Source organism: Brachycentrus maculatus, unplaced genomic scaffold (assembly GCF_059751285.1).
Source record: "Brachycentrus maculatus isolate JH-2025_06_01 unplaced genomic scaffold, ASM5975128v1 h1tg000614l, whole genome shotgun sequence".
NCBI classification, from domain to species: Eukaryota; Metazoa; Arthropoda; class Insecta; order Trichoptera; family Brachycentridae; genus Brachycentrus; species Brachycentrus maculatus.
The window spans coordinates 101,775-123,714 of record NW_028281352.1 but is presented as its reverse complement, the minus strand read 5'-3'; positions in this window follow the sequence as shown (position 1 = coordinate 123,714).

Genomic DNA, 21,940 nt, shown 5'->3' with positions numbered 1-21,940 from the left:
AACTTTAGAGTCGTGTCCTTGGGACGTTGAAGGGTGAAAAGCGGGTAGGAGCTGTTTCTTATTTTTATTAACTAATTTATTAATTTATTAAATTTAATTTTTAAAATTTTTATCAGTAGGAACAAGGACAAAAGGGGGGAGGCTTTAGTCATCATCATATTGTTGATTATGGGTTTCTTTTGTTTCATGTTGTATTTTATGACTTTTCGTAAGTATAAATATTTTTTTAAGATTTCCATATTATTGTTATATGTGTGATCGTTATCTATTCAATGGTAAGTGAACTTAGATAAATTATTATTTCTTAAACATGTTAGTTAGTTAGTTATTAGCATGTTCCCTGATACTTGTTTTGAATTTTCTGGACTGTGGGAGTTCATACATTGGTATGATCAATGTATGAACTTCCACAGTCGCAGTTTGATTTGCATCAAAAACACGCGTGACTATAGATTTAAAGAAATAGTGGTATTTACCAGGTAAAAAATTATTAAAAATCATTATAGATGTTTAAGTATAGCGGCTAAGTATAATTGGTTTGCGTCGGATGAAAAATATGTGTTTGGAAGAAAAGTGTTTCATATTCCATACATATGCTTCGTCTATTCACCGCTAGATGTCTTATTATTTTTATTCAGTTAGACCTATTAGTCAGTTAAAAATCATTGACATACAGTATAATATTATGGAAAAATGACAATCCAACAAACAATCTAGTAAATTTCACTCCTGTTTTACGAACCGGCTCTAGCGACAGACATGGCCTTTCACAATTGCAAGACAGACAGGGGTGTCAGAGCTACATAAATTAAAAGAACTTAGGTGAAATAAATGAACATTTAACCTCACTTTACCTTGGTGAGAAGAATCAACTGCTTATGATGTTGAGAAGGAGATGTTTCATTTTAACTAACAAGTTCTTGCACGCACGCAAGTCGTATTCAAAACGAAGGTCGTATACCAGCAAAATGTTTCGCGTCCAAACATGACGTATACAAAATTGGACTTATTCCAAAGCATATATTATTTTGAGAAATAAAAAGGCTTTGTTTTTTGATCCACTCGTATTTTTTATTAACAACCAACTAATTTCGGCAACAACCTGTTGCGCTCTTCAGGGTTTATGACTTCATAAAATAAACTCTGAACAGGTTGTTGCCGAAACTAGTTGGTTTTCAATAAAAATGTGAGTGGATTAAAAAACAAAGTCTTTTTATTTCTCAAAAAAATATATATCACTATGATCCACAAAGTTAAGCTTTCAATATGCAAAATATATTCCAAAGCAGACTATACCGAGGTTCCACTATATAAGTAAATATATAAAATTTTAGAAAAATAAGTGCATTAAAACAAGAAAAAGGTAGGTCCTTTTTGTATTTCCTCATTGGGATGAGAAAAGTCATTAAAACCGATTTATAATTAAATTCGCAGTTGAGGCAGTGGTGGTATTTTTATATTTACACTAAATGGATGCGCCTAAAACACTATCAGAATTATTCAAATGTCTGGCTTTATTTGGGAAAAAGCCGATTCGGTATATTCGTGTCGATTCTGGACATTCCAGGTCACGTGTAATGACTGCTCGCCATCCAAATCCCGCGAGGAAAGAGTGGCCATTCTGCTGTGACGTCACGTCCCTTGTCCAATCAGCGATGGATATTTTGAAATTCCAATGGCCTCTCAAATATTTAGAATTCCCGGTGGCGACGTCAATTTTCCGGAATATTCTGACGTGTAATCCCTTATTAGTAAACCAATCTGACACAGTTTCAATTTGAAATATATTTTTATATGGTATTTACATAAAAAATAAAATAATTTATTACTGAACCAATCTGACACAGTTTCAATTTAAAATATATTTTATATGGTATTTTAATGAAAAAGTAATTTATTAATAAACCAATCTGGCAAATTTTCTATAAAAAAATATTTTTATGTAGTATTTATATGATTTATCCGCCTCCGCAGAGTAACGGTTAGCGTTTTTAGCTACCGTACTGGAGGTCTCGGGTTCAATTCCCAGGGAGGGAACCAATTAAATATAATATAAGTGATTTTTTACTATAATATGTATTCAATATTACCCTTTGATATATCCGCCTCCGTGGTGTAATGGTTAGCGTGTTTAGCTACCGTACTGTAGGTCTCGAGTTCAATGCCCAGGTGGGAACCAATTAAATATAATAGAATTGATTTTACACTCTAATATTTATTTAATATTACCCTGGACTGGTCCCTGAAGCGCGGGAGTGATCACCTTGCCTTCATGTAAGTGACGATCAAGATAACACTGCGTCAGTACGATGCAGTGCCCTATGCACCATTTGGTGCGGATAATGTTCGATAGCACGTTCGACTACCGTACTGGAGGTCCCGGGTTCTTGTCAAGAAGCACGTTGTCCACCATAAGCAATGTTGAGTATGACGTATGATGCTGTTTCGTTAAATACATATACAGTATCGAACAGATTACTTGAAAAAAATATTTGTTTGTTTTATTTTCGTAAAAAGTGTTGTAAAATCTTTTGTTTATTAGTTACATCACAAATTAATAATTAATATGATCTCATTTGGGCTCAGTCAAAGATTTTACTCTTCTTGACATCTATTATATAAGGTTTTGGCACGTGGATGCCATTTTTTCGTCTCGAAACCATACCTGAATTATGGACAACATGAGCTTTTCCACCGTAGTGCAATCAATTTTTGAGAGCCGATTCCTACAGGTTGCCGATAGATTTTCAATCCGGTTAATTTCTGGCAAAATTCTTGGCCAGTCCAACACAGTTCATTGTTTTTGCGTGAAAATTTTTTTTTTTTTTGGATTTGTGGCAGGGGGTTAAATCCTGCTGAAATATTCCATTAATATTCGACCTTCGTTTTTGTATCTCTGGCAGTATCTTTTCCAGTGATATTTCTCGCTATTCATCATCTCAGTCACTGAAAGAAGCAGCCCTGGTCCATAATACGAGGAACACCCCAAAACATTTTTTACGAAAAAAATACAAAAATAAGATTTGTTTCAATTAATCTGTTTGATACTGTATGTATGTTTCTGCCATTGAAATTGCTTTATAAAACTTTTTTTTCGAAAATCGCATGTTTTTTACAAGTTATAGTAAATTTCTCTGAATAACTTCTGGAGATTTGAGGTTTTGAATGAACGAACGTTTAATTTTTTTATTTACATAGATTATTTATTAATTATGTTGCTAACCAATTATTTGAATACGATGTTAATTATAGTATTCGAATTGTACGTTTCGTTATGGATAATCAATCATTCCGTTTTGATAATCAGTTCAAACATTTGATCTGAAAAATAACTAACGTATGGAACATACGTTGGTTATTTTATTATTATACAAAACATAGAATCCGCAAAACCGGTCCCTCAAATGAAATCGAATTGCGATCCCTCAGATGAATGTATTGAAAAATCGATGTTAACAGAATTAAAAATAAAGATATTAGAAGGGAATATAAAAATAAATTAAGGATAATCGGAGTGTAGAGGATAATCAGATTTTTGTTTGAAGTAGTGTAGTGTAGACTTGTGGAGAGAATGGTTTACGTGAGAATGACTAAATAATAATTTGTAAAAAGCCTTTGGAAAGCAATTGAGTGAATGGAATAAATTTTCAATTATGTGGAGTACATATATTGGTTTGCTACTTAGAACGTGTTATTAGTATGATGTTAAAGATTATGATTTTTCACATTTTTGTATCACTAATTCATTTCCATTTCATAAACCTCTGCATGATTACTATAGTCATTCAATTAAAAATATGTGTGCCAGAAAGCTTTTGAAATTATTTTCTAGTACCAAAAATTAACTTCATAATGTTATTCTCCCAAAGACAATCTTAATTCCAGTTCAGCTTCAAACATTCATAAATGTTCTATATGAAGAGGCTCAGAATTATCATTAGCGTTCAAAATTATCTCAATTCACGACTTACGATGCGCGGTTTTAGCTAAAAGTTATATTTGGCGTAGCGTTCTTATGCCAAAACGTTAATATAAATGTACCTAAGTGTATGAAACGGATGAAAGCGTACAGAAATATAATTATATAATGTAGTAGATATACCCATCAAATAAAAAGCTAAAATTTAAGTCAGATATCGCTCACTCCTTTCAACAACGTCATATGTATATCAAAAATCGTCAATTTTCAGTTGTGCATGTTTTCGGAATGCCCAAAAAATGTACTATATCCCAGCAAAAGCGGCATATTTTTAACTTAATATTTACCCGCTACAGGGCAGAAAGTGTTGTTTTTGCATTTTCTTTAGAAAATGTATTGTTTAATTTTTTTATAAACACAATTTTTTTTCAAATGGAGTAAAAAACATTCAGGTTTTACCTAAAAAGATCTGTTGCACAGTAAAAAGTTCAATAAGTGGCTTGATATTTATTTTTATACATTTCATTATATTTTTAAACTTTTAAAAAGTTCTTCTAATTTTTTTGATATAGGTATGACGTTATTGAAAGGAGTGAGCGAAATGTGTTCTACACGGCAAAGGTATAAAACTAATTAAGAAAGGCCTTCTAAACTTTGACTCTCTTCTACAATAAGTCCTTATATGAGGTCTTAAAAATACCTAAGTTGAAAGAGGTTGCAAATTGTTACAAAAGTTTTTATCTTACGAATCTGTTTAAAGCAAATTATTTAACATTGCTGGATCAAAATGTCACCATAGCGGCTGTAAGAGGACATTCCGTTACGTTTACAAACGATGTAATGAAGAAGCATTGTATTCTCAATATTGTTAATATTTAAAGCATTTACTTTGTGGTTAGTCATTTTTAATTTTATATTTTTTTACAAAAATGTTAGTAATATTAGTATTTACGTCTTTTTTATGTCTACAGGTTAAAATCTCGGTGAGTGGTTAAATACTAATATTATTAAAAATTTTGTAAAAAAATATAAAAGTAAGAATCATTGTGTCTGGAGTGTTATACGCATATAAAATCTGTTTGCTTTTTATGTTTTTATCATTTGTATAGTATATTGAAAAAAATAAATATGAATGTTGATAACTGATCCATAATACCTCGTTTGGCCCTACATTTATCTCAGAGACAACCGTTGTATTTCGACCACATTTAGTCTAATTACATAATTTTTTTGCCAACTCCATGCTTCATTGTGTACGACCAGTTTAGCTGGTACTTACATATATTTCAAAGAAAGCTCATTCCACACAATATCATCTTAATTTAACAGTCATTAATAATGATATAATGTTTCTCAACTGATTTAATTGTTTAATGGAGTGAATTCATATGTAGGATAGTGATAAAGTGTTGTCTGTTGTCACCATTGACCTCAATCAAAATGATATAAAAAGACATGAATTATCGTTTCCTACAAGTTTCCTCCCTAAGGAGGCAATTATAGTAAAGTACCCCACTTACACCGAAATAATAGGTTCATGAATAAAAAATAAGTTGTTAAGGGTGGAAGAAGGATGAGAGACGAGGGTAGGAGGTGACATTTGTGCTGATTTTTCGTACTTTTGAATGCCTGTCATAGTTTAGAAAAAATAAATTAATCAAGTTTGTTTTTTTTTTTTAATTTTTTGCCACTCGTCACATTTTATGAATGAAGTGAGCGCAGTTCTTTTGTTTTTCAGGATTCTGATTTTTTTCATCAGAAATGTCTTATTCTAATATTTAAGTTAACTTCTTAAATAAGTGCTCTTGAGGTAGGATTTTACGAAAATGGTGCAATATAAATTATCCAAATTTATTATTATTTAAAAATAAATTTATCTCTTATTATTAAAATATATGGTAACACGTGTTTCGAAGCATTCAGTATCATTATTGAACATTGTATGGGAATCTTCAATGTTGGCCACCACTGCTGTAGGGTGATTAGCCCCACGACAAACCCTTCTCTTTTATAAGGAGGGTTCGAGCTTTGGGGCCGGCAGAAGTGAGTTTTTGTCTACAAAATTTCACTCAAGAATTACATAAAATATTTATGTACTTACCCACTCACTAAAAGAACAGGCTATAAAAATTATAATGTTGGAGTCCAAGTATGAATATGATGGGTGGTGTTGTAAAAGTTTGGCGAGCATGCCTTTGCTATTGTGGGCCTAATGGCATGGAATGCTCTTCCTTCAATATGATCTTTAGAAATCTGACTAACTAAGAACACATTTGTTTGCTAAATAATTTGCACTATCTCCTTTTCCTCAATTCAATCACAATGAAGCACCATTAAGTTAGCATTTGACGTAAAAGGCGCTATATGAATAAAAAAATATTATTATGAAGAATAGTCTCCAATTACATATTTGTATGAACTACCTTTTTTTTTAAATTACCTAATGTCCAAGTGACTCTAGCTACGGCTTATGCAACACCGCTTATCATGACCCTACTCAGGCTTCAACTTTTTAAGTTTCATAGCCTATGCCTACTCGTGAGTGGATTTACTCTTTATGTTTAAAATTACTATAATTTCATGTAATTCATGAGTGAAAATTCTAGGCAAAAACATTCGCTGTGTGAACTACCACGAATGTGTCTACAAACACTATTTTCCTATTTCCGTACAACTTTGTACGGAAGATGACTTTACTACAAATATCGCTCACTCCTTTCAAGAACGTCATAAATCAAATAACTTGATTTTTCAGTAGAACGTTTTTAAAGTTTAAAAATATAATACAATGTACTGAAAATAAATATCAAGCCATATATTGAACTTTTTACTGTGCAAAAGATCTCTTTAGGTAAAACCTGAAGGTTTTTTCTCCATTTGGAAAATATTAAGTATATTTTAAAAAAATATTAAAACATACCTTTTCTTCAAAATGCAAAAACATCATTTTCTGGCCTGTGGCGGGTAAATATTAAGTTAAAAATATGCCGCTTTTGCTAAGATATAGTACATTTTCTGGGGATTCCAAAAACAATCACAACTGAAAATGGATGATTTTTGATTTATGACGTTCTTGAAAGGAGTGAGCGATATGTGTTTTAATATATTGTATAAATAAAACCGCTTGACCCGTATACCACTGTCAACCACTAAAAAATTCTAGTTTGAAATTCGAGGATGGAAAATACATCTTTGGAGTGAAGTGTAAGGGGTTTTCTGTACTCACGTTTTGTATTACATCCGATGTCGGTCTTATAACAAAAAGAGATTGAAATGTGACAGCGGTCATACGGGTAGAAACGGAGTAAAAGCATTTACATACATACATATTTGTAACCATAAATATTATATTACTAAGAGAACAAGATGGCGCCTTTTTGGTAGAAATTGAGAAAAAACACATCAGCTACTATATTATATTTATTAAAATAAAAATAAAAATAAATCACTTGTTTAATATATAAATCACACGACAAGTTTCGAGAGTCACAAGAACCTTATTATCATCAGGGTTTATGTACTAATTCTAAAATTTCTTGTTGAAACCGGTTGAAAAAAGTGTACCAATAAAAAGTGATTAAAACAAAGTTGTTTTATTTTATAAAGTTTATAAAATGTGCCACGAAGTATCTGCGAAAACATTCAAGATTTTTTTATTATTATTTAAAAATATATATATATTCGAAGTTGTTACATTCCTTAACAATTTAAAAGTAATTGTTTTACATAATATTTAAATATGTAAACGGTAGTAAACAAAATACATAAAAATTTAATAATATTTCGGTATTGAACGCATTAACGTATTTTACATTGATTTCTATGAGAAAAAATGTTTCGCTTAACGAGTATTTCACGTAACGAGTAAGATGCTGGAACGAATTATGCTCGTTATAAGAGGTTCCACTGTATTTGTTTTTTCCCCTACTTGTCCCGGTTTAAAGCTTCATATAATAATTATGGTAAGCCTATTTAAGTAATGAGTATTTATTCACATCTAAAAAGGTAACTAAGTACAGATTTTAAATTCCCTATGAATTTGTGTGTTGTTTTTTGGTGTGCAGTCGGCTCAATGACGAGTGGGACCATTCCCGAGAGATCAAAGTCAGGTCAGCAGTGGCGAAAAGCTGCTTCTTCAAAAAACGTGACCTCAATAGTAATAGAAATTTCCACCTAAATTTGCGCATGAGAATCGTACGATGCTACATCCTTTCAGTACTGATGGCGTTGAAAGCTGAATTCTCAAACTGCCGCAAAAAAAATATTGAAGCTTTCGAAATATAGTGCTTTGGAAGAATGTTCAAAATATCATAGGATCATAATAATTGAAACAAAGATCTTTTAAGACACTAAAAAAAAGAAAAGTTATTTACACTACAGAAAAGATAGCTGGAGTACTTTAGTTATTTTATGATGGGAGATAAATGGGAAATAATACGTAACATATTACAAAACAATAAGGTAAATGCAATAAATTATAGAAATTGCAGGTTTATATGGATTACAATCTTAGTTCATTCCATGTAAAATTAAGAGGTTTATAACACGGTGAATTCAATATTGAAATAAGAGGTTTATACTGGCTTAAAATCTTTGTAAATTCATTGTAGATTTAATAAGTTTATAAAAAGATTAGTTCATTACAACAAAGTAAAATTAATATAGAAATAAAAGGTTTATACTGTATAAAATCAGTAAAGAAAAAAGGTTTATAACAAGGTAAATTCATTTAGGAAATAATAAGTTTATACTGGCTTGATATTTTGGTAATTTCAATACAGAAAAAGAGGTCTGTAACAAGGTAATTCAAAATATAAATTAGAGGTAACAGGAAAAATTCAATATTGATGATAATAAGAGGTTTATACTGGATTGAAATCTTGGTAAACTCGATAAAGAAGTAAAAGGTTTATAACAAGGAAAATTCAATACAGAAATAAGAGGTTTATAACAAGGTAAATTCATTATATATAGAAATAAAATTTTTATATTGGCTTAAAATCTTGAGAGGGTGGTTCTACTGTAGCACTAAGTCGCTGCGCAAAGCAGTTGCAGACAAAGTAAAAATATGTGATGTGGTAATTGCCGTTATTAAAGTTTTCTTTTCTTCATTTCTCGTGTTGTACCTACTCTTGCTCAGAATGGTCGTGAATGATTGTTATAGGTGAAATACGGTCATAAGGGTCACAATGTTTCGGTATGAAAAAACTAAAAGCTTATGTGAACGACCTTTGATGAGTCATCAAATCTGAAACTGGGATAGGAAAGTAAAGAAAAACGTTTCACCATAATATAAATGGGCCATAAATTTCCCAACCTAGATTTAATAAAAACATTTATTTTGAGTTATATCAGACTGATGGTGTCGTGTGATAAATTGATAACATTAAATACAAATTATAAGTTGAAACAACCTACCAAAACTTCATTAATAATAAAATTATTTAACCAGAAACGTATTAAATTCCAGTCGTTTTAATTGAAATACAGAACCATTATTATAAGTAACTAACTACTGACTACTAGTATTATATGCAAATCGGTATCTGCATTCAATTCTTTAAACTCTATCATCTGGGAACATATTTGTATGATTTAGTGCGTTCTGCTAGAATGCCCTCTATATATGTAGAACTACAAAATCAAAAAACACAGAAACACATCACACATCTAACGCTAAATCTAATATACTCGTAATTTCATCTAGTTTAATGAACTTTGATTATTATGCAATAAAGTTGTACAACCCGCTTCTCTATTATCCATAAAGTCATTAGAAATTAAACTAGATATAAAAGAGCTATTCATAATTTGATAATAGAAGTGGATAGATTTTAAATAGATCGCATCATTCGGCCATGTCGTATTTGATTGCAAAAAAAAATTTCATTCATATTATATATATTTTTAATATGTCCTCGGTACGGGAAACATCAGTAAAGGCACATTATTGTAATTTGTAATTTATTGGTATACGAAAAATAAATAAATATCCTGTATCGAAAAACGAAATATTGCAATGAAATACATTAATATGTTGAAGGAAAATTACAAGCCTTTTGAAAAATATTCCCAAAAAGAGTTTTTACGTCATGGAAAAATAAAAAAAGTTAGCTTTGCATCGGAAAATGAAATAATTACATTTCAAATTATTCCTTTTGCGCTCTGAAGAACTGATAACAATTCGCAGAAAAAAGGTATGTCTCTTGAGCAGTTATTTAAAGAAGAGTTCAAAGTACACAAAGCCAAGCCATGAAGAGGTCTATTTAACGAAGGAATTTACAATGACTGCCTTTCCGTGAATGAAGCTTTCATCGTGAGGGAAAACATTTCCTCGATAACAGCGCGGAAAATACACTTCCCAACGAAGCCTGACAATGGGCGGGAGTGTTGGAAACTGGTTTTGTTAAAGGATGCATTATCCGTGACACGGTACGTAAAGTGCTTCACCTTTTAAGCGGTAATTTGGTGGCAAATGCTCGATATATATGTAAAGTAAAGGGTCCAAGACTTATTCAAAGACTAATTTAAAAAGTTAACAGTTTTTCAGTACTTGTAGTTAAAAATCTCAAATCCTGAACATATTTTACAATAATTTTTGTTGAATTGTGATTGAAAAAGATAATTTATTGTAATAAAACCATGTTTTTATGATTATTCTAGGGTTGAGATTTAAAGAACACTATTCACTTTATGAAATAAGTAAAAAAAATAAACAATAAAATATGGATTTATCTATGTAAATGGAAAAAAATATAATTTCTTTGATGAGCAGATTAGTGAACGTTATTAAAATGTACATAGTGATCACTTAAGCCCGTCAAATAACAAGTCGTATTAAAAGTAATTAAAAATGGTCAGGTCGGGAGTCAGAACAATCAGTGAGTATGTATGAAGAGATGAATGAATGTGAATGAGCCGAAGAATGTTTGCTATGTTTGGCATGATGTTTTATTCTCTCTGCCTACCTCTGCTGCGAAGTGGCGTGATGGTTATTTTCTTAGATATTTTTAAAAGAGGCTGGGGGTTGTATTCCCGTACTAGTTATGAATGTGATGAGACGTCATCACAAGATGTCCCTCATGTAGTGTGGATATGTCCTGTTTTTGAGAAGAAAATATTTAAATTGGAATCAATATATGCGAAAAAGGTATGCAGTTGATAAAGATTGATGAGAAAATAAGTTACAAAGATCAGAATAAAATGTTATCTAAGATAAGAAATAACTACCTGAAATATTCATGTAATTAATCATGTAATTATTATTAGAACACACTACATAAATTGAAAGTGGTCAGGTTAGGAGTCGTAACAATCGGCGGGTATGTATGAGGAGATGCATGAACGTGGAAGAGGTGAAGAATGTTTGCAAGGACAGAGTGGTGTGGCGCTATATTCTCTCTGCCTACCCCTGCGGGGAAGCGGCGTGATGGTTGGTTAGTTAGGTAGTCAGAAAAATTAAATAATATAATTTTCAACCCCTGGCTTGTTGATGACGTCGCTAACGATGAGACTCGGTGACTGGTGAAAAAAATAAAATTGGGAAAAAACGGTTGAGTTGTTGTGTTATAAAAAAAATATATATGTAAACAAAATGTAATCATAAATTAAGGGAAATCGTATAATTTCTTTTGACAATACAATTTATAATTTATTCATAAAATTTCCACTAGAGCGAGAAATCGAGTGAGAAATCGAAAAAAAATAAGGTTGAGAGGAAACATAAGTAAATGCTAAACAAAAGAATACATTAAGATTCCCATACAACGTAAAACGGCTGAACATTTATTATTCCACGTATTCCTACCGTTCAACGGATGTATTATTTATCGAAGGAATATATAATTGAAGATTGCTTGTGTTTGATCACCATTACGTATGGAAACAATTGTGTCGTCTGCAATCACCTCTAAAGTGCACTCATCTCCTTAACGTTAGAGGGAGGGGTGTGAGGGAGCGGGGGAGTGGAGGGAGAGGGAGAAGGCTGCAATGAAATTATGCCCAAATCCCGAGAGTTTTCCCTAGACGCCGTCTTTCTCTTCTGCGTCGTCTTAAAGGGAGTTCTTACAAACGAATAATTCGGAAGAATTCACAATATATATAAATATATATTGTATATATATATATATATATATATATATATATATGTATATATATATATATATATATATATATATATATATATATATATATATATATATATATATACATACATACATATATATATATTGTTCAAAATAACACAACAATAATTTAATTTAACAAAAACACAAATTAGAATCTTAAAATATGACAAATTGAAAAAGTGGCACTTAAAAAAAATGATCTAAGGCGTAGATGTTCGGAAAATTCATAAAAGTGGAAATATCTGGAAAACTAAGGCACTTTTACTGTGGTCATATTTTCATTTTTTGGTAAGTCATAGCTGGCCTAACAACATTTAAAAGGAATAAGTAGAATTATGGGACACCCTGTATATATAATATATGTATATTTTTAAAACATCATATGCTTTTTTACATTTTTGTTATCTTAACACAGATGAAGAAGAATATGGAAGTCTGGGTGTTTACAGGGTTTATGATCTGTCATATGGGTAGAATCGTGAATGTTACACGTGTAAAATGTGATCAATTAAACCAGTCTATAACAGGTCAAACCCGGGACTTCCATCACAGTAGACAAAGGTGATAACTATGGAGGCTGACATATATCGTTTTACGCGCTACAAAAAAAAACATGTGAAACCTATACTGATATCTTAACATAGATAAGAAGAATATGAAAGTCAATGTATTTACAAGGCTTACAACCTGTCAGATGATTTTTTAAATTTATACACGTGTAACACCGACCATTCTAGTCATGATTGACAATCACACTACATACTCAAATATTTGGAACTCATATATGTATATGTTATATCATGAAATTCACATCTCGCTATATCTGTGGTTTATTTGAGTAAGCCTTTCATTCAACAGAGACACTTATTTTTTAACATTTTTTTATTGTTTTGTTAAAATGAAAAAATATCAAAAATAATAAATTGAAAAATATAGTAGAGAAACCAAGATCTCTGAAAAGGGACATACACAAAATGTTGTGTATATTTTTTTTAATTAAAAAAAAACGATTTCAAAAACAGGTTTTAATATTATTTCTAGGGCTCAGATACAATTTATTTTAACATAAATGATTTTTACATTTAACATTTAATGATTTTTTAATTTGCAGTTGAACGGATGTATCTTTCGCAATGTTGATATACATACAGGAACGCGACATTATCTTCTGCGTTTCTTAGCATCGCAGCATATTTGTAGATATAAGCACGTACGTACTCCTCTCTTCTTGGGGTTTCATGAATAATTTATATAATGTGTGAAAAAGACACAGCGATGAGTTTTCAAATATTCCCTTCTCAGTCTTATGTTGCCACGTTATACGACGAGGGGTTGATGGTAGATTGGATTGAAAACAAACACTATTGGATGGAAAAAATGCAGTTTCCAAAATTGAAAAAAAAATGGTAACTACCTAATCATTCGTTAATTTAAGTACTTAAATTGAAAATTGAGAAAAAGTGGTCACTTCATTCAGCCAATTACCAGGTCAAAGCCCTGGGATGCTGAGATTTCTATCTTCTTTCGTATAAAAATGATAAATGCTTTGTCTCAAATTATTTTTTAACATCTCATCAAAGATGAAGAAGAGTATGGAAGTCTGGGCATTTATGGGGCTGACGACCGTCATAGGCTGGTTTAAGTGATCACTTTACACACGTGTAACATTCACCAATTCTACCCATTATTGACAACCACACTACTCAAATTCTTGGAAGTTCTAAATATATGAACCAATTTTAGAAATTTTGTTCTTGAATCACTAGAACTTCACTAGAGACATCTATTGGTGAGATGTAAAGAAGTTTTTTACTAAGCAGAAACTCTTATATTAGTATGTGAGGTCCGAATCCTGGATTATAATCACACCCATGAGAAACGCCAGAAAATACCATTTTCATTTCATTTTTCTCAAGTTAAGATACCAATAATATGTTTTGATATAATACGTAGGGTGAATAATGCTACTACATATTACCCTTATTGGCACCCAATGGTGCATAGGGCACTGCATAAAATTGACGTTATGTTTATTTGATCATTAATTAATCGAAGGAATGGTGATCAGTTCTTCGTTTCAGGTACCAGTCCAGAGTAATATTAAATAAATATTAGAGTAAAAGGAATATTTTATTTTTACCTCACCTGGGAATTCCCACCTAAGACCTCCAGTATGGTAACCAAATGTGCTAATCATTACACTACGGAGGTGAAAAAATAATAATCCAATATGTAAAATATTAATCCAAAAAAATAACCTGAAAAGTCAAGTATCTGAATAAATAAATAAAAAATAGAACATATTATTTTAGAAATTCATTAATGTATTTGTTTTAATCGTTGTTTAATTTCATAAATTTTCATAAACGGTCAGACGCAAATGATTTTTTGACTGGGTAATTATGTCGTTTATCATTAGCACTTGTTTTCAGTAGACGATCAATAAAATTAACGATTTATTGTCAGTAAAACGTCACGTTTATGTCAGTGAAGAGTATTGATGTGCAAAACTGACGTAAAATTTGACGATTTTATTGATCGTCTCCAGGGGACTTTAGACACGATGCGTCAGAATAATCACCCAACTCAATCAATCAGGTTATTTCGTTTTTTATATTTTGAGTTAATGTTTTTATGAAAAACGTATATTCGTAATTCTTGAATATAAGATATTTTTTTTCAAAGCTTGTTCCTTATTTCATTAGTGCATTTTTTCCTTAAATTAAAATTTAATTAAAAAATATATTACTTTTTGACATCTTAACATAGATGACGAAGAATATGGAAGTATAGGTTTTACAGGGTTTATGACCTGTCCGGTAAAGTGATCACTTTACACACCATTCACCATTCTAAACATGATTGACAACCACACTAATCAAAAAAAACTTGTAACTCCTTGTTATATCTCACTAATCTCATGATACTGATCACGTGAGTTCGCTAAAGCCGTCTTTGTCTTATCTGGGTAGAACGGTGAATGTTGTGTTTTAAGTGATCACTTAACCAGCCTATGACAGGTTATAATCCCTGTAAATATCCAGACTTCCATATTCTTCTACATCTATGTTAAGACGTCAAATAACTTAAAAATTACTCATAAGAGAAGAAAACCTGATTTTGAACTGTTTGGAGACATTTTTACATCACTCAAAGTGATGTAAAAATTATTAAAAATAAAAAAAATTAAAAAGTGGTTAAAACAAAGTAGTTTAAATTTATAAAGTTCATAAAATATGCCACAAAGTATCTGCGAAAAACATTCAACAAATAAAAATTATTTGTTTAATTAAAATATGAAACTTGAATAACACTTATAAAAATAATTTATTCCAAATGCTTCATTCAGCTTAATTTTTAAAATTATATTTTCTTTAAAAATTCCCTTATATGATTTTATTTTAGGTGCACAAAGCTACGTCTAGTTTTTTTTACCATCAAAAAACATAAAAAACAAACAAACATAAAAAAACGCATACATAGGGAGAAGTTTATCCCTAAACTTATCTCATCCCTTATCCCTTGAGTGCACTTTTTCTCGAAAACTTCAATGCTCGCATACTTGCTAGGCACTGCCTAGTCCTAGACGGAAGTTATTCTTTTTGGTGCACTTTACCGAGAAATATTAAAAATATCCGGGAAAGTAGGTACTTAGCGGAAGTCATGAAATATTCATGAACTAGTTTTGTTTTCGCGGAGAAGTGTCCTTTTTTCAAAAGATAAACAACCTGTCTAAGAAAGCACTATTGATTTTCACCCCAAGTTATTTCGTTCCATCGCAATGACTACATTTCTTTTTGTTTTGAAATTTTCATTCCACTCGATATTTTCGATGTGTCAGACACAGTGACAGGACCATTTGTAAAATTCTAGGAACAAACCTAGAAATATTAAATATAAAATTGTACATCTCTGATGTCAACAGTTGATTTGAAAAAAGTTTTTTTTTGTTAGATCGAAAAACAAATCGCTCACTCCTTTCAAGAACGTCAGAAATAAAAAAAAAAAAGATTTTTCAGGAGAACGTTTTTAATGTTTAAAAATATAAAACAATGTATTAAAAATAAATGTCAAGCCACTTATTGAACTTTTTACTGTGCAACAGATTTTTGTAGGAAAAACCTGAATATTGTTTCTTCATTTGAAAAATATTTAGTATATTTAAAAAAATAATTGAAAATACCTTTTCTTCAAAATGCAAAAACAACACTTTCTGCCCTGTAGCGGGTAAATATTAGATTTAAAATATGCCACTTTTCCTGGGATATAGTAAATTTTCTGGGCATTCCGAAAATTAGCGTTAGCTAGATCGAATACGAAGGCAAAGGTAAATTCCCCGATATGGGAGTAGATCATATTTTATAAGATACAGATGACGTGAGTGAAGGATATTCTATATGTATGGAATAGAAAATGAAAGAACGTAGGCAGGAGAATGAAAATTTACAAAACACATCTACGATATGAAATAAGTGATAAATCTATACGTAACTTTATTTAAGAAACATATCAGCTATCTTTACACACCATGGCATTGGTACACATATGTGCTCACTTCATAAGCCCACATTTAGGATTACTGATAGGAATAACCAAAGGAACAAACAGGGAATGTCATCACCATTCTCACGTTCAGCAAAGCCATACTCTGCACAGCTATAATACAGCGAATGATCGAATGTTATGTCTCCTACTCTTGAGCTGAGCAAACCAGGAGCACAGATAGTACAGGAGGTATGCCGTGTACTCCCCTGCTGACACGAAACAAGTTTCCTTGTTATTTCCCTCAGGAACCGTCCCGGGACTCTTTTGTTTCAAATATGCCGGCGTTATTGCCTCAATGGGGATCATTCAGCAGTACAAATTGAAAATATCTATCCCGCGACAATGCTGCTGGTGTGTAAGTAGACGTACAAGCAGGCAGGTATGTCCCGAAATCGAAAAGTGATGGAATTATGACGACGAGGTGCAATATGGAATGCTGTCGGCGAAATACAAGATACGACAAAGCTCCGAAATACATTCGAGTTGAAACATTCACCGCTTTGGGTGGAATTTACAATGAATGATTTTAGGTTTGAATTTGTAAGGCGTAATAGAAAAATAAAACAAAATTATTAGATTTTCAAGTCGAAACTTGAGTTTATCTATCTCATGTTTCGTACACATAGGATGAAATGAAGACTCGTAATTTTACACAAAATACTATTTGTACCCTATCACGCGTTGCTGTAGCTCAGGCTAGTTAAATAGAAAAGAAATAACTCAAGAATTCCACAATGCTTGAAAAGTAATGGAATTATAAAAAAAATCCATGAAACAACAAAGCAATCGAAAACATTGAAAATGCTGACTGACAGCTCTCAATCTCCCACAGTCAATGTGTAGTATTAGCCTCTTTATATTGTGGTCAACAGATGGCGCTGCCAATGCGGTCTATAAAAACTGTTTTCACAAAAAAAAATACCTGTCAATCGTACATTAAAACTTGGGAATATTTTAATGTTGTGTTAATATTTTAAAATAATCGGTGAATATTTAGATGAAAAAATTTTCTAAAAAGTATCTCTTTTAGAAATTGATTTGAGCATAGTTACGAAAAAATGAAGCAACTTACCATTAAAAAAAATTCTATGTATTTTAGTTGGAGATAATTATATCTTGAGGTTCGATCGTAGTTCTATTGGTCATACCATATCATCGATAAATTTTAATTTCTTTCTAAGAAATGACCAACGCGCATTCTCATACACTGGCATGAAGTTGCCTTCATAATGTATAAGTCCGATACGATCAGAAAGTTTCATATAAATAAAGTTCTTCATTCCGCGCGATGTTCCCCGAAGGCTTTGGAAATATTATCTTAAAACCAGGGGTGAGAAAACTGACAAAAGTTTTCTATTTATAACGAATATTGATCTGAAAATTAGATAAAGCACAACCGAATAATTTAATAAAACGTAGATATTAAACACTAAATATACAGTTCTTTTAAAATGTCGTGATTCAATGAAAATTTCAAATGGATGATATTTTTGATATTGCATAATTTTATCTAATATACTACCCCTCAATGAATGTATCCTCCTTCTCTCTACATGTTTTTATTTTTTATGCCAAACAAATATAAATCAGAGGCGATTTGAATAAAAAAAAACTCATTAATCAGTCATTAAACGGTAAAAAAGTGATTTTTCAGAAAATAGTTTTTCATTGATCTGATTATTAATATTATATGGTTTAGTTGAATTCCGTTACCTTAACTATTTTCATTTTTATACTACATGTTCATATATTTTTATACAGTAAAAAATGAGGGAATTTAATAATATAATGTTCTGTAAAGTAAGTCTTTAGAAAGTAAGGTAATTCACAATTTTAATACTAATAATATATTATTAGATTTATATGCATATTCGAATCAGGAATTGAATATAACTCAAATACATAGGAGGATGTAGAAATTAATGGGTCGGGACTCGGGTCCATTTTCTCTAGCTAGGATAATCGGGGAATTCCCACTGCCAAATAATCTTCCTCACACTCTTAACTATCGATTACTCAACGGGTGTCTTTGTAAGATCACATTCCTTGCTGACAGTTTTTGCTAAAATAGTTTCAGTGACCCAGATGAAATCGTAAAGTCAAAAATTGAGACTGTTTGAACTTTTGATTCCTCCTCCAAAAAAGATCGTTTTTTTATCAAGAGGCATTTAAAGAAGTTACGATAGTTTAAACGATATTTTTGAGTGGCTTTTATATTTTTAAAATATATATCTGACTGATATTTAACCAGATTTTTCGACATAAAAAATCGATGAAGTTAATCGATTAGTTAAATAGTGAAAAGTGATGGAGTAAAAAGAAAAGTCATTTTTGTGTAAAACTTAGTTAAGAAAAAAATATCACAGAAAATTGAATAAGAAGTTCATGAATTTTTTAGGCCAAGCAAGCAAATTAAAGCGTAATTATATATTTTTTAAATATCTTAAAACTTCTTGAACTGAACTAAATAAATTCTATTATTTATTGATTTCGAATTAATTTTGTAAAATATTATGATAATTTAAGTATAAAACAAAACTTGTATACCACATAAAAAAGAGATATATTTGTGTTATTATTATTTACAAAAATATTTAAATTTCCTACTATTTCTGTGAGCCTAAACAGCTCATTATTAGAAATAGGTATCAAAGTGTGGTAGAGTGGGTCCCAATCGAGAAACTCTGACACAAGAGTCCGCGACACTAACCACGGGACCACAACCCGACACAAGTTGTGAATTTATTAATTTGAACTCGACTAGTTTTGAGAACTATAGATTTTCTCATCAAAAGGTGAACATACAGTTTGTATTTTGGTAATGAAAACATCTGTTCTCAAAACTAGTCGTGTTTAAAAATACACTAAAAAATTCGATTAAAATAAGTGTTTTACTATTGTATTTCAATATATTCTAAATTGTGTCGGTTAGTTTCTCGTTACATATCCTGTGTGGTGATGTGTATGTTTGTTGAAGCCTCGAAGTGATGCAGTTCACAGCGTGGGGGGAGATATAGGAGACTGATAGGGGATGTAATATTTTCCTCAAAGTCAATATGGAAAGAAAAAAAAGAGCAGAACAAATACATTACCTTCTGACGGTTGAAGCCAGCGATCAAACATGGCGCTCATTTCCCCCTAGACGCTCGCGCCTAGAAACTCATCCCGATATCTTGATACTATGTTTACTGCTAGTCTGCTGGTGGAAGATTATGCTTTGCTCAGTAATTACGCGTACGGGTCGATCCTTTGTTGTTTGAAAAGTAATATCGGGTATTGTCTGGTGCAAGAACAACACTCAAATGCTTACAAATGTGCTTATTAAGGAACTTTTGCAGCGTTTTTTTAAAAAATACACTTTTCAAATATGAGTAGTAGAGGATTTAAAATTGCGAACAAGTTAGCAAAAAAAGTTCTACGCAAAAGAACCATAACCCTTTGAAACCCACTGTTTTGAAAATTATTATTATTGTTAAAACAATATTCTAATTTTATTCTCTTATACGGCTGTGAAACATGTCACCTTACAAGGGCCCAGAGCAGTCGTGTACTCAGCTTTGAGAACAGGTGTCTGGGAAGAATTTTAGGCGTGCGGTGGTCTGACTTTGTGAGGAATGAAGAGATAAGGCGTAAGACGCAGCAAATCTTGGTCACAACTATCGTCAAGAGAAGGCGATTCCGTGGGCTAGGCTATATACTCCACATGTCTTCCGAGAGCCGTCATCAAGCTTGTCTTTTTTACAAGATATCAGGTTCGCGCCGCCCAGGACGACCACTGCTGACAATTCGTCGGCAGTTCTCGTCTGATTTTCGGAACGTGGACCTGACTTTGGAGGACGCAAAAGAGCTAGCGGCCGACTGAAAAGCCTGGCGACAGTTTGTGGACTCCATATGCTCCACATAGGGAGCGGATATGGTTAAATAATGATATTTTGATAATTTATAAAGCGCCATTTCAACGATATATATTATTGTAATACCTGTAATATTGTAATACGAATAATACAATAGTTTGAATTAAAGCTTGAGTCGTGAAACCAGTCGTGTCAAAACTGATCACTTAACCAGCCTATGACAGATCGTAAACCCTATAAATGTTTAGACTTCCATAATATTCTTCTTCATTCTTGAAAACTCAAATAAAATCAGAGGATACCAATAAAGGGTTAAGTACTATTGGGATTACACGACATGTGTATACTGTGTTATGTGTTCTGAAGGGTAATGTTAGCTGATATTACTTAATATAGGAATCGGCTCTGTGTAGTATGTATTGTTGTTATTAGGTCGGTATTATAATTAGATTTTCTCCAAGGCAAGAACACCCTTTTCCTTTGAGATCTAAATAGTCCATAAAGGCAATCTCCCAAATTCACATCGCTTTAAGCGTATGAAGTTTAGCGCTTAACTAAATTAGGTAATTACCGAATCACTTAACTTGTAATGTTATTGGCGGTTATAGAAAATTATTCGGTGTAGGTATTGCGCAATTAGGGAAAATACCTAACTCAAAACACTCGACAAAGGCGTTCATTAAAATTGATTAAATATTATTTTTCCTCAAATAAATCAGGTTTCACGACTCCCACCAAACTTAAAGTCAAACTAATATACGTAAGTAATACAATAATACGACGTCGATTATCCTACGTCAAATACGATACATACTTACATGATAATAAATCATTTTATTTTATTCTTGAATCACTAGAACTTCACAAGAGACATTTATCTACTGGTGAGACGATGAGATGTCAGAAAAATAAAATGAAAAATAACTCATATAATTGGAGATAATCCAGATTTGTTAACAAATATTTGGAAATACTCAAAATGTTGTAAATAAATAAACTGGTCAAATTAATTTCATTAATTGATTCGGCAGTCACTTTGTGGTAAAATCTTCCTCAACCTTCAACGTCCCAAGGACCCAACTCTAAAATTTAGAATTAGCTTCACATACGGTGTTTGAAAATGATACGGAATGCAACAAAACACGTGTCACAGTAGATTTTAAGAAATAGTGGTATTTACTAAGTAAAACATTAATTAAAATGGTCAAATTAAGCTCAATTAAGAAAAATGAAAATGGTATTTTATGAGGTTTCTTATGTATGTGATTATAATTCAGGATTCAGACCTCACATACTAATAAAATAGTTTCTGCTCAATGAAAAGCTTCTTTTCATCTCACCAATTTTATTTTATGTGCATGCTTAATAGTCCTTAATCCAAAATATATTATTAACACTCTAGAACTACAAAGAAACTAAAACTTATATTTTACATTTTCATACGGGTTTCTCTTGCATTTTAATATTAATTAATGTAGGAATTAAATATTTATTTT